Raw genomic sequence first — 15,093 nt, 5'->3', positions numbered from 1 at the left:
TCTTCTATTTATTTCTTATCTATGAATGCATATGCATCAGAAATATCATGTTGCTTATTATCTCATCGACAAACTACCTATATGTCTTCTATGTATTTATAATCTATGAATGTATATGCAACAGAAATATCATGTTGCTTATTATCTCTTTAACAAAGCTGCCAATTATGAAAGGAAATATTTTCACTGTTGCTAAGCATTTTAGAATATTTGCAGTTGCGAAGCTACTTTGTTATTTACATATAGAGGTATGTTAAGCTATATGACTGTAAATTTGTTGCCAGAAGAGTTTTTTAAACTGTTTATGAATCCACCGGACTAGAACCGGTTCTCAGCCATAAAAAATCATCAATAGCAAAGTTTTTCAGACAAATTTTAAATTTTACAATAAATAACTATTGATCATAGGAAAGCTGTCTTTAATATTATGCGATTAATAACTATTATTAAATACTGCTTTTATTTCTCCCTATAAATCAACTTACTTTTAATTAGTTATTCTACTACAATTTTATAATACATTGCAGTAAGATTATCGAAGATAATTTATAAATAAGTATTCAATTATAAAAATAGATAAAACAAAATGAAAATCAACTATTTTGAAGTCATCTTCTGATCTAGAGATAATAGAAAGATTGACGCTATTACCATCAGGGATCTAAAGGGATAAGACAATAGATAATAAATTGATGTACACCCACAATTATGATCAGTACAGTGCTAGCGTTTACAATTTATTCATGATCTAATAAAAGTCCAGACAATGTGTTAAAGAAAGTTTGGGGACCAATATGATATACAGGCCATTGTTCCCCCTCCCTTCTACCTGATTACCACACACAAAATCAAATTGAATTTGAATAGAAAATTACTCAGTAATTGGCCACAGAAAAAAGTAAAGATAATAGTTTTTTTTATCGCATCGTATTATAGACAGCTCATTATAAATGGATTTTAAAATAAAAACTATAAAATTAAAAACATTTTTGTTAGCCTCGTGGTTGTACTGTTAAGGAAAACTTTTTAACTATTTTGGAAAGGTTTTAGGCTAATCTTTAACCACTCTCACTCTCGTCTAAATGCTGGGTGAAAAAAATAGTATTACATCATCTATTAAGGTTTTATTGTCTGTAGGTAAAGCTTTCGATAACTACTAAACCAATTAAGTTATTCTTTTTAGGAAAGCTTCACAAGTCCCGGGTTGTTTTTTTTACTGTTTCATTGCCCTTCATACCCTATCTATTTGAATACAAAGGCCCAAAATAACAGATGCGTAGCCGCTAGATTTAACAAAGCTTTATTATTGCTCTAATATTCTTGACTACCGTTATTTTATATCAATTCCTAAGTCCATGGTATAATTGGGTATCTTTACAATTCTATCTCCTTATTTATATCAAATTGGTGAATACATCAGAGAGGGAAGGGATATTGATGGACTAGAAATTTTATATTGGTTTATTAAACACGTTTTCTCCTGCATTAGCTTCTAATCTTTGGGAACTTTTGAGTGGGTTGACAAACTAGTAGTAGTAGTAGCAGTGTGTATAATTATACAATATAAATTTTAATCTAAACAAGGGTAGTTTTGTTTTCAGATCTATAGTTTAATAGATGTATATACAGATATCTACCTCCCTCCCTTTTTCATAGACTTTTTTCGTATGCTTCTAAATTATTTCTGCTACTTGGATGTGTTAATATAACCGACACTATTGGTTGATTTTTAATGACCCAATTGAGAGTCGACACAAGGAGACTGTTATGGGGAGATACAGTTATTTAACCCCTTCCCCTTCTAGTGTTTTACTCCAATGTTTTGTTTTCATCAATATTTGTCTTATCCCTTAAAATCCCTGGAATACAGAGATGGAGGAAGAGGATAGGGTTAGATAATCTGCAATGTTGATATAAATAATAATATATTAACTTTATGGCATTAAACTATGGATTTATTAGTATCCGCGGAAAACTGCTTGTAATAAGATGCAATAAAATAACTATATAACCTCTCTGATGAAGCCCCTTGAAGTTATGGGAGCATCCGCATGCAAGCAAAACAGTTGATTTATTATGACTTGGATCTAACACCAGATTTTCATATACTTCGATAAAGTATTTCTCGCAGCTGGCTAAAAACACGATATCCCTCATTAAATCTCCTACTAGTAGATGAACGAACTGACCAATAAATGAGCTACAAATTAGCAAGCTAAATTAACGACAATTTTTTCCTGTTTATATATCCTATTTCCATTACCCTACAATATTGGATCAATAAAACTTAATAAAATCTGAGCAAAAATACCCCTTTCCCTAGACGAATTGAGTTTGACATACAGTTTAGATATAACTGTAAAGTTAGCAAGGGAGGGAGGGCACATTGGACTGTTAGTTTTACTGATATCAAAATTTTAAACATTTCTCATTCATTGGCTAAAATAGTTTGCGTACTTTAATTACATATTTATGGTTTCTTCAAACTAGAACAAAAATTTTAATATACAGAAGGGTTAATTTTTTAACATTATTGGGGGAGGTACATCAATTTATTTTATACTTGCTTATCCCTTAAGTTCCAAAAGAGAAAAACTCAAGAAAATTGAAATATGATGAGAGAAAAAATAAGATACTCGACTGCTGATTCTGACTTACTAGCAGCTGCAATAAATGGCTGCTTGGCTGTGGATTGTTTACTGACTTGCGGCTGCAGCTAAAGCATTTGATGAAAAGCGGTTTTCTACGATTTTCAAAGAAGCTAGCGTACCCTTATATTAGTACAAAGAGGTTGCATGTGTGTTTAAAATGTCAATTACATAAATTGACCTAATTGACTAAATATTTGACTAATTTTCTTTATTTTTGATTGTCTTTTCTTATATACTGTTTTTTTACTCGCTTTTTTTTCTCTCTGTCTCTTTCTCTCTTTCTCTCTCTCTCCATCTCCATCTCCCTCTCTTATCTCTCTCTCTCTCTCTCTCTCTCTCTCTCTCTCTTTATCTTTCTCTCTTCACTCTCTCTCTCCCTTTCTCTATCTCTTTCTTTCTCTTTCCCCTCTCTCTCTTCATCTCCATCTCTTTTTTTCTCTCTCTTTCTCTCTCTCTCTCTCTCTCTCTCTTTCTCTTTTTCTCTCTTTATCTTTCTCTCTTCACTCTCTCTCTCCCTATCTCTATCTCTTTCTTTCTCTTTCCCCCCTCTCTCTCTCCATCTCTTTCTCTCTCCATCTCTATCTCTTTTCTCTATCTCTCTCTCTCTCTCTCTGTTTTTCTCTCTTTATCTTTCTCTTTGCATTCTCTCTCTCCCTATCTCTATATCTGTCTTTCTCTTTCCCAATCTCTCTCTCTCCATCTCCATCTCTTTTTTCTTTCTCTCTCTTTCTCTCTCTCTATCTCCATCTCCATCTCTTTCTCTCTCTCTATCTCTCTCTTTTTTTTCTCTCATTATCTTTCTCTCTGCATTCTCTCTCTCTCTCTTTCTCTATCTTTTTTTTCTCTATTTCTCTCTTTATCTTTCTCATTGAATTCCCTATCTCCCTATCTCTATCTTTTTCTTTCTCTTTCCCCCTCTTTCCCTCTATCTCCATCTCAATCTCTTATTTTTCTCTCTCTCTTTCTCTCTATATCTTTTTCATTTAATTCCCTCTCTCCCTATCTCTATCTTTTTCTTTCTCTTTCCCTCTCTCTCCATCTCCATCTCTTTTTTTTTCTCTCCCTCTCTATCTTTATCTCTCTTTCTCTCTCTCTCTCTCTTTTTTTTCTTCTCTCTCTCTCCCTCTCTCTTTTTTTCTTCTCTCTCTCTCTCTCCCTCTCTCTCTCTCTCCCCCCCTCTCTCTCTGGTTCTCTCTCTCTCTCCCTCTTCCTCTCTCTCTCTCTCTGCCTCTCCCTCTCTCTCTCTCTTCCCTCTCCTTCTCTCTTTCTCTCTCTCTTTCTCTTTCTCTCTCTCTCTCTCTTTCTCTTTCCCTCTCTCTCCATTATATTAATTTTCTTTATTTTTTTCCTCTTTTTATTCACTTATACTTTAACTATCTCTCTCAAACTTTTTCGTTCCTCTTTTCCTCTCTCACTTTATCTCTCTCTCTCTCTCTCTCGCGCTCTCTCTCATTCACTGTTTTTTTTCTTAATTTAATGTCGCTCTCTCTCTTGCTCTTTCTTTTTAAGTCTCTTTTTCTCTCTATCTTTCTCTCTACAAAAAAATTTTTTTTTGCAGACATTAATATAAAAAAAGTGGTTATGTGAGACATATCCAAACCTTCCATGAATTCAATAATGAAGTAAAATTTTGCTAGCAGACGAAAAGAGTCCCAACCACTTGGTTTAGGTATACCATTATTGTCCCATCATTCAATGAATTCAATGATAGTAGTCTATAGTCTAGTCAGTGTTATTTTTTACAACAAGGTTCATTCTATGATATCGATATATTATTACTTGGATGTTGCCACACATATTCAAGTACTCTCTGATAAATACTATAGTGATGCCCGCAGCTGGCTAAAATAACGATATCCCCGGCCCATATCCTTCTCTCTTACTGGATGAACAAAATTATTATACTATGGTATTGGCAATCTAGATGGGACTACAAAATTATCCCTTTTAAATATCCACGTAAATTATATCCATTATTTTACAACAAGGTTGATCTGCTGATAACTGATTGAAAATGAAAGTACATTCAATTTGCTCGCTGTTGCGAATTTAATGATAATTGACAAATAATTAAAGAAGAATCAAATAAATCTTTTTAAGCGAAGCTTATCTTATTATGGTCGGTCCGTCCGTCCATATTAGAAAGCATTTATAGTTAATTTAGACATGCTAGAATTTTTCTTTCGATTTCAAACTTGAAATGCTGATTTCTGTATTATTTATGTACAATTAAAAATGAAAAATTATGCTTTTTTAGATAAACTTAGAACGTGTTGTTTTGTATGATACATTCATTATATTCCTTTGTTTTATGGAGTATTGATTCTTAGAACGATTAGGTACAAACGACATTGTTTTTTCCCGTGTATTTCGAATTAATTTTTAGACTTGTATGTTCTTATGTCCGTACGAGTTAATATTAATAACTAATAGCAAGCAAAATTATTTTAATTCAATAATTTGAAGAGCTACTCTTTTAATCCTTATAATAAAGTAACAGGATGTGTGTTTGTACCGAACGATCTCGCTAACCGCTGAACAGATATGATTCTCCTTTACAGTGTAGCTTCTCATAGGTCCTGGAAAGGTTAATATATATTACCAGCACCGTCCCAAGAGAAATCGCCGCGGATAATTTTGTAATTAAATAAAGTAATAACTTACACCATCTAACGGCAAAAAAAAAAAAATTATCATAAACTGAAAAAAAAACATTTTACGTGCCTCTTGAGGCCTCAAGGGGGTGTATCCGCTAGTTTACAATATCTTATGTAACTCTAATGTTAACTCTATTGTCTAATATAAATTCACAACACATTAGATTGGTTAGAATCAGAGAAGCAGGGATAATTCAATAGGAGAATATTTAAATATCCTCTTTTTCATAAAATAAAATAATCGCATTCTTATATAAAAGCAACAGGATGTCCATTGTATAACAAATTACAACTGTGGTTTTTATAAGTAGCGCATCCGTGATTGGTTCGAATCTCGGCTCAACACCACGTCCAATAAATGTATAAGCATATGTAGATAATTAGACAACTATCTGGCCCAAGTGTTGGGGACCTTTTTCGCCTGCTTGCAAATTGCTTTCTGTTCTTTTGAAGTGACTTGACTGTATTTATATTTTCGACTGATATTCTAAGACCCGATTGAAAGTCGCAGGGTCCCATAAACCGATACCTGTAAACCTGACTGAAATCAGTGGTATTCATCTAATGTGGGGCAATTTAGACCCGGTTTTAGGGTCAATTTTAATCCAAAAATCACATTGAATATAACGTTTATTTAGCCAGAAATGTAAAGTAATTTGTATTTTAAGTTATCTTTGGCAATAGAATTTGATTTGAATAAAAATACAGCAGTAAAAAGAATAATGGTAACACGATTCTCTTTGCTGTCGGAGAGGAACAAACATTGGAGAAAAGAATTGAATTCTTATCCTTCTAAAAAAGTAGCAGGATGTTTGTCTGTTTGTTTGTTTATCTGTTTGTTTGTCTGTAAGTTTGTCTGTGTGTTTAGATGTTTGTACCGAAGGATCTCGCTAACCGCTGAACCGATCGGGTTCTCCTCATCAGGGTAGCTTCTCATAATTTTAAATAATCTGTGTCTTTGTCAAATGATTCTCACAGCTGGCTAAAATAATGACAATTCCAATATTCCCCCTTTTACTCCATCCCCTCCCCTCCTACTGGATAAGGCCCATATTAGCAAGCTAAATTTTCGACAAATCTAATAAATACGATATTATACTTCTTTCAGTTTTAAATCTGTTTTAATTGGGTCGAACTAGCAATGCCAAAAATTTTCAACCAATTTAATTTTAATGTTCACACGCGTTCAAATTATTTGGCAAAAACTGAACTGTTACTCACTTTTATTAATAACCTTAGGAACGACTTCATTTTTTATCCGAATGAAATCTACTCTCAATAAAAATACATTCATGTTGATGTTTCTATGTGTTCATACCTTTACGCTTAGCTTTACCATAATTAGGGTCTGTACGTCAATCTGAACGTTACGGCTAGCTATTTTTATCAATTTAGGCATATTAGAATTTAGTCCTATCAATTTTAAACGTTGGATGATGATTCCTGTAATAGTTAGAAACCACAGCAACTCTATAGTATTGCCAGAAAGATCGTTGATGATTATTTTTAACATTTTCAGCAATTCTTTTTCTTGAAAGATATATTTATCCTATTTATATGATTTTTGGAACAATGACTCCTAGGACAATAAATGGCAAGTGAAAAAAAATTATATTTTATTAAAATTTACACTTTTGCTGGAATACTTTTTCTGTGGTATTGAGTGTAAAAGGGTGGAAATGTTGCCAATTTTTTGCTTTGTACATTGTGTTTTTGATATCATTCAGACAACAATTTTCATGAAATATTTTAAATCTTGAAATATCATTATATTTATTAAATTTTAAAGTAGAAGCAGCTACGCATTTGAGTGGGGGGGGGGAGGAGGTTGAACACCGCCCCATATTTTCGATTTAAAAAGAAAAAGTAAAAAAATTCTTTCAGGGTTCTATTTTTAGAGAAAATTTATCTAAAGAGGGTGGAGCTACCATCCGCAATAATAATTCAAAACCATCTGTGGACCTATGAGTAGCTTAACAGTAAAGCAGACCCATATCTGTTCAGCGGTTAGCGACATCCTTCGCTACAGACAAAAAATATCTTTATATAATTGGATTTAACACTTATGTCATTCGTTGGCTCAAATTTTTAGAAACCTTTATGAAATCATGATAGATTAATTTGCCAACTTTAAACCATGATTCTCATCCACGAAAGGATAATTGTATTTATCGTCATTGGTGGCCTTGTGCATCAATCCTACAATAAAAAGCTTCATGTATGAAGCTTAAGAATTTAATAACTACTAAGATGATTAAGTTCTCCTTTAATGAAAGCTTGACATATGTCCCAGTACAGTTTTAGACAACATTATTTTTAGATTTAACCTTTAGTCTTTTCTATTTTCTATTTGACTATTTTCTGACCCTTACACAAACCCCCTCGATGCTAGGGGCGCAATCAGTAGTAATACATTAAGGTATATTAAGGGAGAAAAAAGGCTACAGCTTTGAAGATGTTTACATACAAACAGTCCTCCTTAGTGATGTTTCACAGTTATTAGAAACCTATATATACCTAACTTTTATTCAATATGTGACATGTTTCACAAGTTTTTAATATGAATGAAAAAATGTTGATAATATTTTTGTGAATGTTGTGATCAAATAATCAATGATTTGTCAAAATAAAAAATAACAATAATATTGTCCTCATACTTCAATATTAGTCATACAAAACTACATAAAATTAAAAGAGCAATTATTTGAGAGTTTATCGTTAAAAGCGCATCTAAATCTAAGTTAATGTTGCGCAATGGATGTATTATTACTTGGATCTTACACCAGATTATTATGTACTTTAATAAAGTTAAACTATTATCTGGCTAAAATAACGCTCCCTTCCCTTACTATTGGATGAACGAGCTGACCAATAAATGGTGTCTATGTTAAAAACTTAAATTGTCTACAAATTTTCCCTGTCATGTATAAGCTGTACATAATTATGAATTTGTACAGCTTCTATTGACATATCTCTATATTATCTAGCATTATAATATACTTAAGCTATAATCTTAATTTAAAGATAAACGACTTATTAGTGGAGCCTGTTATATTTTCAGTAAATGTAATGTTTAATTAGTGGTTGGTCAAATGATGAAAAAGCTTCTAACACCAATACAGATCAGGATTCGATTTTGTATTCGTTTATAAATCTATTCGAAAAATAGTAACTTTGTTTAAAGAAGTTATAGGAAATATGTGATAAGAAAAAAAATATTTTGAATTTATGATCTTCATTGTGAAAACACCTAATCATAACACTCTATACATGCAATTATTAACAGGACAATCATTAATTCAAGCTTTTTTATACATATATTTTACCAGTATGGCTTCGAAACCGATTTATATCCGCTGAATTAAAACCGGTTCTCTGCCGTACTGAAAAATCATGTATAGAATCGTATGACAGACAATTTTCCAACAATATTAAGATAAAAATCATTATAGTAATTCCAGTTTTTATCTTAACTTTTATCATTTTAGTGTCTCTAATAGAATGCGATATATAACTATTATAAACCTATGATGGAGTCGGAAATACAAACACAGCCAAGTCGCTACATAAGGACAAAAAGCAATATGCTAGCAGAAGAAACAAAATGGGACTAATTTAAAGAGATAATATCCTATTATCTAAAGTATTAAGCTTTATTTTCATGTAGCGAAGGATTTCACCAACCGCTGAACCGATATGATTCTCCTTTACAGTGGAGCTTCTTAAATGTTCAGAAAAGGTTTATAGCCGATAGTATGCTTTGAAGGAAACCATGCCTAGTTTAGTTGCATAAAAAAACCTGCCCCACATCCCTTCTTAAAAATAACAAATAATGAATATTGAAGAATACTGAATGTAAGAATGTCCTCTGAATATGATGCAATTCCAATTCAAATATTTTTATTCATTGGTGTAAAGGATAAAAAGTAAAATTTTTGCATAATAAAATGACAGGGGGTATGTTATGATATGTCATGGAAGGGGTGGGAGGGGGAGGGGGTAGGTAAGTAAATAATGGTGTTTCTCGGAAACAGCTAGCCATAAATGGAGGTGTTTAAACTAAAAAAATATAAACTAAATTTCCAGTAAGGCTTCCAAACCGATTAATATCCACTTGATTAGAACTGGTTCTCAGACATACACCCGGGCCTTTGTCTCTTCGGAGCTAACAAAACTGGTTGGTGATTTTTATATTAATATCTGCAGAAAGCTGTCTTTAATACGACTTCCTGGTGACTTCGAAATATTTAAAGATTATCATTCTTAATTGAAAAACTACTTTAACTTTATTTTTTTTTAAATATTTTATTGGCTGTATGTTATTTTTGCTCATTTACATGAAGGCAGCCAATAATGATAACTTATTGTTTATTGCAAGTGTTAGGAGGTTGTGCCAATATGACAACTAGTTGTTTAAAAACATAGATAATTATTGATATCCAGCCAGGTAGTATTGTTTATTACAAGTGTTAGGAGGTTGTGCCAATATGACAAGTAGTTGTTTAAAAACATAGACAATTGTAGATATCTAGTCAGGTTGTAATTTTTCTTGCAAGAGGGTAATAGAATCTTTAGAATAACTGTTTTTTTGAAGTAGAATATGTTTAACTTTCTACATTGATATTTAACAATATTAATCTATTTATATTCATTATAACATAAAACAGTTTTAATCCTAAGTATTTTCTATAATATTTTTATATGACTATGGATTGTAGAACATGTACAAAGTTGGCTAAAGTATTTTTCTATAGTTATAAATTTCATTCTATGTACATATATTTGTCTACCATTTGTCTACCCAAATGGTATTCTACAGTATTTTTTTATGTTTATTAATTGTATAATATAAATGTTTGTCTACATAAATGATAGTCTATAATATTATTCTATGTTTATTGATTGTATAATATGTATAATTGTCTACCTAAAAGATATTCTTCAATATTTTTTTCTGGTTTTTAACTATATAATATGTATAGCTGTCTACCCAAATCATAGCTTGTAATATTTTCTATGGTCTACCTATATGATATTCTATAATATTTTCTATGTTTATTGATTGTATAATATGTATAGTTGTCGCTTAAACTTGTCAATAAACAAGGTCACCAAAAAAATTTTCTCGAATTTTGTAATTGCGAATTACATTTGATTGCAGACATTTTTTGCGCTTATGAATGAGAATATTTTTGTAATACAAGGACATGCAATATGTAATTGTGCATAATAACATTGATTTGTCATTGAAATTAAAAATTTTAAAAACGATTGATTAATTACTAGGTAGAAATTAAGTCTGCGACTGTGACGTAACAATATTCGTCGAGTGGGTGATTGGTTCGAATACCCACAACTTCTTGTAAAATGAATTTTAAAGTGTACAATTTAGCTTGCTAATATGGACCTCATTTATTTGTAAGTTCGTTCATCCAGTAGGCAGGGGGTAATGGGGTAAAGGGATGGGATGGAGGGTATCATTTTATTAGCTATCTGCAAGCATTACTTAATCAGAGTTCATGAAAATATGGTGCAACTTCCAAGTAATAATTTATCGATAATCTTTAGGCATCGTGTAATAAGAAAAGCATCCCTATATTAAAGTGTTTGTATGTTGACGTTCTTTCTTTTCTATTGAGCTTCGCTTTCATGGATGTTTTCATCCTTACTCTAGATTAAAATTTTTGCTTTTTTATTTGGGTTGTTTACTTTTTATCCTTTTTTCTCTAAAATTTCATGAATATCTAAAACTACAGTTAATGAACAAATTTACAAAAATAAAATTTATTCTAACAAGGTTGACAACATCCATAAAAATAGCTCTAAAATCAGATGGAAGGACAAACAAACTCCTGTGTCAGAAAGAAAATTAATTTGTTACTCTAAACAAAAAGGCATTAATACAAAATACAATAAAGGAAACATATTTTCATTTTTAGGGTTTGATTATAGAGATGCTTCGCTTATGATATTGTGCATTGTTGTCTTAGGAATCTTTATTAAAAAAATCAGATGAATAGGATAATTATGTCATACAAAAAGTTGTTGTCAAAAAATTTATAAAACACCATATTTAAAATGGACGCTATCGGACGTACGGACTTATTGGCTTTAATTACAAAAAAAGTTATAATTTTAAAAATGAATAAATAAAATATGTATTTAAAATGATAACAAACAGAAAATTTGAACAGAAAAAAAATGCATAAATTTCATAAAATATGCAGTTATATGTGTTATGTACGTGAATAAGAACGGAAGTTACACGCCATCACCTACAAAGATTACATGCAGAGCAGGGATCTAAAGGGATAAGACAATGGCTGATAAATTGATATGCATCCCCAATAATTATACACAAAATACCCCTTTAGTAAATAAGTTAGTAGTTGAGACGTTTGTACAATCAACTTATTGAACTAACCAATCAAAATTAATGGAAGTCCTTAAAGTTGTCAAGCCATCGAATAAGACAAAGTCAATTTAAAAATTTGGTATCTAGTGAAATAAATAGCCCAATGTCCCCTCCCTCCTGCATTCAAAAGCATTAGGATAGGTAAATAAGTTATTTTTTTTGTAAAGGATTCAATATATTATTACTTGGAAATAGCACCAGACTTTTATGTAGTCTGATATAGTAATACTCGCAGCTGGCTAAAATAACAATACCCAGATCCACCCCCTTAACCCCATCCTCTTTCCTACTTGATGAACGAACTGATCAATAAACGGGGTCAATATTAGGAAGTTTAATTTACGACAAATGTTTTTCAATTTCAATATATATCCACGTTAAGCCTATATACATTTGTAGCAAATTTTAAAATAATAACATGCAGAATATGTTAAATGACAACCAAATTCATAGTAGTCCATGGGGGATTTAGTTAACTTCCCTCAAACTTTATTTACTATTCCCTTCCTTAGCGAAGCTTTTCTATAATTAGGGTCGGTCAGTCCGTCCGTCAGTCCGTAACGGATAGCCTTTTTCGTTAATTTAGGCATGTTAAAATTGTCCTATCGATTTCAAATTTTGCATGATGATTCCTGTAGTAGTTAGGTACGTCTATCATACCGTTTCAGAGCTTCGCTTTAACGGATGTTGTCATCCTTGTTTTGCTTGTAATTACGATCCTCTTCACTACTATTGGACGTGATTGTCCTTATTTTCCACACAAAGTTTTTAAAGGAATTTAGATGCTAAAGTGCAATTTTGTAGAAGGCCTATTGCTTCAATAAATTTGCACAGCTCAGCTGTAACAATTCATTCAAAAGCGCAACAATAACAGATTCAATATTATTAGAATACTAAATGTATTATTTAGAGAGCTAAAATGTTTATCTGATTAACATTTTGAAAGTATTATTTTACACCAGATTACCATTTATTTGAATAATGTGAAACTTGTAGCTGGCTAAAATAACAAACAGTCCATCCAACCCATTTACCCCATCCCCTTCTCTCCTACTGGATAAACAAACTGACCAATAAATGATGTTAAAAACCTGACAACAATATTCCCCTGACATAATATCCACGTATATTCTACATCTATTATTTTAGTCCTCTGGTATCCAAATTTAATAAACATAATCTTTTTTTCATTGACTTTGGGTACTTTTATCTAATCTCGATTGGCTGGTTCAAACTTGTCCAAACTTTTCAACCTATATCATAAAACTACAGAAGGGGTAATTTTGTACATCTTTTGGTTTCAGGGATCTAAAGGGATAAGACAATAGATGATAAATTGATGTACATTGTACATCCCCAATGATGACACACAAAATTACACCTTCTAAGTTCTGTAGATTACAATTAGTGGTTAAAACGTTTGAACACTCAACTTAATGAATCAACCAATCATAGTTCCATAGTTGTTAAGACAACATATAAGAAAACTTTGGGGACTAGTGTAACAAAAAGCTTATTATCCCCTCTTTCTCTGGGTTGGTTGTCCGCAGTTGAATGAAGCTCTATAGCCGCAAACAATCCATGATAAAATAGTTTTTACAATGAATTTATTGACCCGTATGCTGAAACTAAATACTTTACATAAAACAAAAGGATTGGATAGATTTTATCCTAATATATAAAGTAGATGAATAATAAAGTAACAGGATCTGTGTCTGTGTGTGTCATAAAAGATCTTGCTAACCACTGAACCGATATAGTTCTTATTTGCAATTATGCTGGGAAGATTTATAACTATTTGGGGAAAGGTTACCAAGAGATATCGCAAAAAAATACCAAAAAATAATATTAAAAAATAGATAGGTTAAACCAGTTTTGTTAGTTTTATTTTGATATCACTGGAAAATTGTCTAATACGTTGCTATACATGAATTTTCAGAATGGCGAAGAACCGGTTCTAACCCAGAGTATAATAATCAGTTTAAAATAATTTGTTAAGAGAAAATTTGTCTTTATCCTGGACAAAAAAGTCGAAACTGTAGGTTATATTTTTGCATCAAGGTTAAAAAGCTAGAAACGTTTTCTCATACGTTGGCCTTAAAGACATTGAGGACTTACAAACATATTCGGGTATAGTCCCTTTTGTAACATCGCACCATATGGAGCGATTCTTCGTATTTTTCACAGTAGATTTTCTCCTATTTCTAGCCCTTGCAGGGGGCTTTAACCCTGCGGGGCCAATTACCCATCCCTGTGGGGCAATCACCTATCCCAATATAACCAAACCTAACCTAAAATAACCTATAAAAAGCCATTATAAAAATACGACGAGTCGCCCCTTATGGGGCGATGTTACGAAAGGGACTATTCCCACATATTATAGTGACTTTAACTAACTCATGAAAAGGCGTTGTATTTCAACTAGGATGACAACATCCATAAGTAGCGAGGAAGAATAAAAATCATGGATTGACAAAGTGAGCTATAGTGTAGATGTTCAGTTGACATAAAATAGAAAAATTTACACATAAAATTACATATATTCAAAACCTCAATACAAACACTATGACGATATTAATTAAGTATTAAATAAAGAAGACAATCATAGCAGCTGCTTAAACTCTCTTGAACTTCTGCACACAGACGAGGTCGTCGTTGCCTTCGATGGTCATGGTGTAGATGCACTCGTCAGCGGTGAACTTACGGATGCTCTTTGTGCTCTTCTGTCCATCCTTCTTGGCCTTCTGAACACAGACAAACTTGTTTCCATCCAGGGTGACCACGGCGCTCACGTCACGGCCGTCGGGAGTTGTCTCATCAAACTCCTTTCCAACCTCAAACTTGAGTTCCATGGTCTTGAGTGTGGTTGAGGTCTTGATTGTCCATACACCCCCCTCCTCTGTCACCTCCATGACGGGGGTGGACACTGTGGCAGCCTTGCACAGCAGGAAGTTCACATCAAGGGCCCTTAAGAAATTCTTCATAGTTCTCGGCAGAAGTTCTCTCTTATTTTCCCTTGAAAGAGTCCATTTTATTAAACAGAAGCTGCTGACTGTACCACGTTGGAAGGAGTATGAACAAATAATAAATATAATTAAAAAATTTATAATTAATCATTTAAATTTCCTATGCTCTATCTTCTTAGTGGTTAGAGTGATCTTAAAGGACAAAAAAAAACTTTAATTTTATATGATAATACCCCAAATGTAAAAATATGAGCATTCCTTTTAGTCAGTTTTAGATGCATTTCTATTGGTTTGCCTTCACTTGCGTATTTTATTAGTTTCATATTGGCAACAAGACACAATCCTTATAGAAAAGTAACAGGACCTCTGTGTTTGTCTGTCTGTACCTAAGGATCTCTCCAACC

General features: G+C 32.2%; 1 pseudogene; it reads right to left on the bottom strand.

The window, feature by feature from the left end:
• Positions 1 to 14,243: 14,243 nt before the first annotated feature.
• LOC145312227 (cellular retinoic acid-binding protein 2 pseudogene) lies at positions 14,244 to 14,753 on the bottom strand (annotated as a pseudogene).
• Between the last annotated feature and the right edge of the window lie 340 nt (positions 14,754 to 15,093).

The sequence above is a fragment of the Acartia tonsa genome, chromosome 2, assembly GCF_053477335.1.
Source record: "Acartia tonsa isolate MP-2025a chromosome 2, ASM5347733v1, whole genome shotgun sequence".
Taxonomy (NCBI): Eukaryota; Metazoa; Arthropoda; class Copepoda; order Calanoida; family Acartiidae; genus Acartia; species Acartia tonsa.
This window is presented reverse-complemented; position numbering and strand designations above follow the sequence as displayed.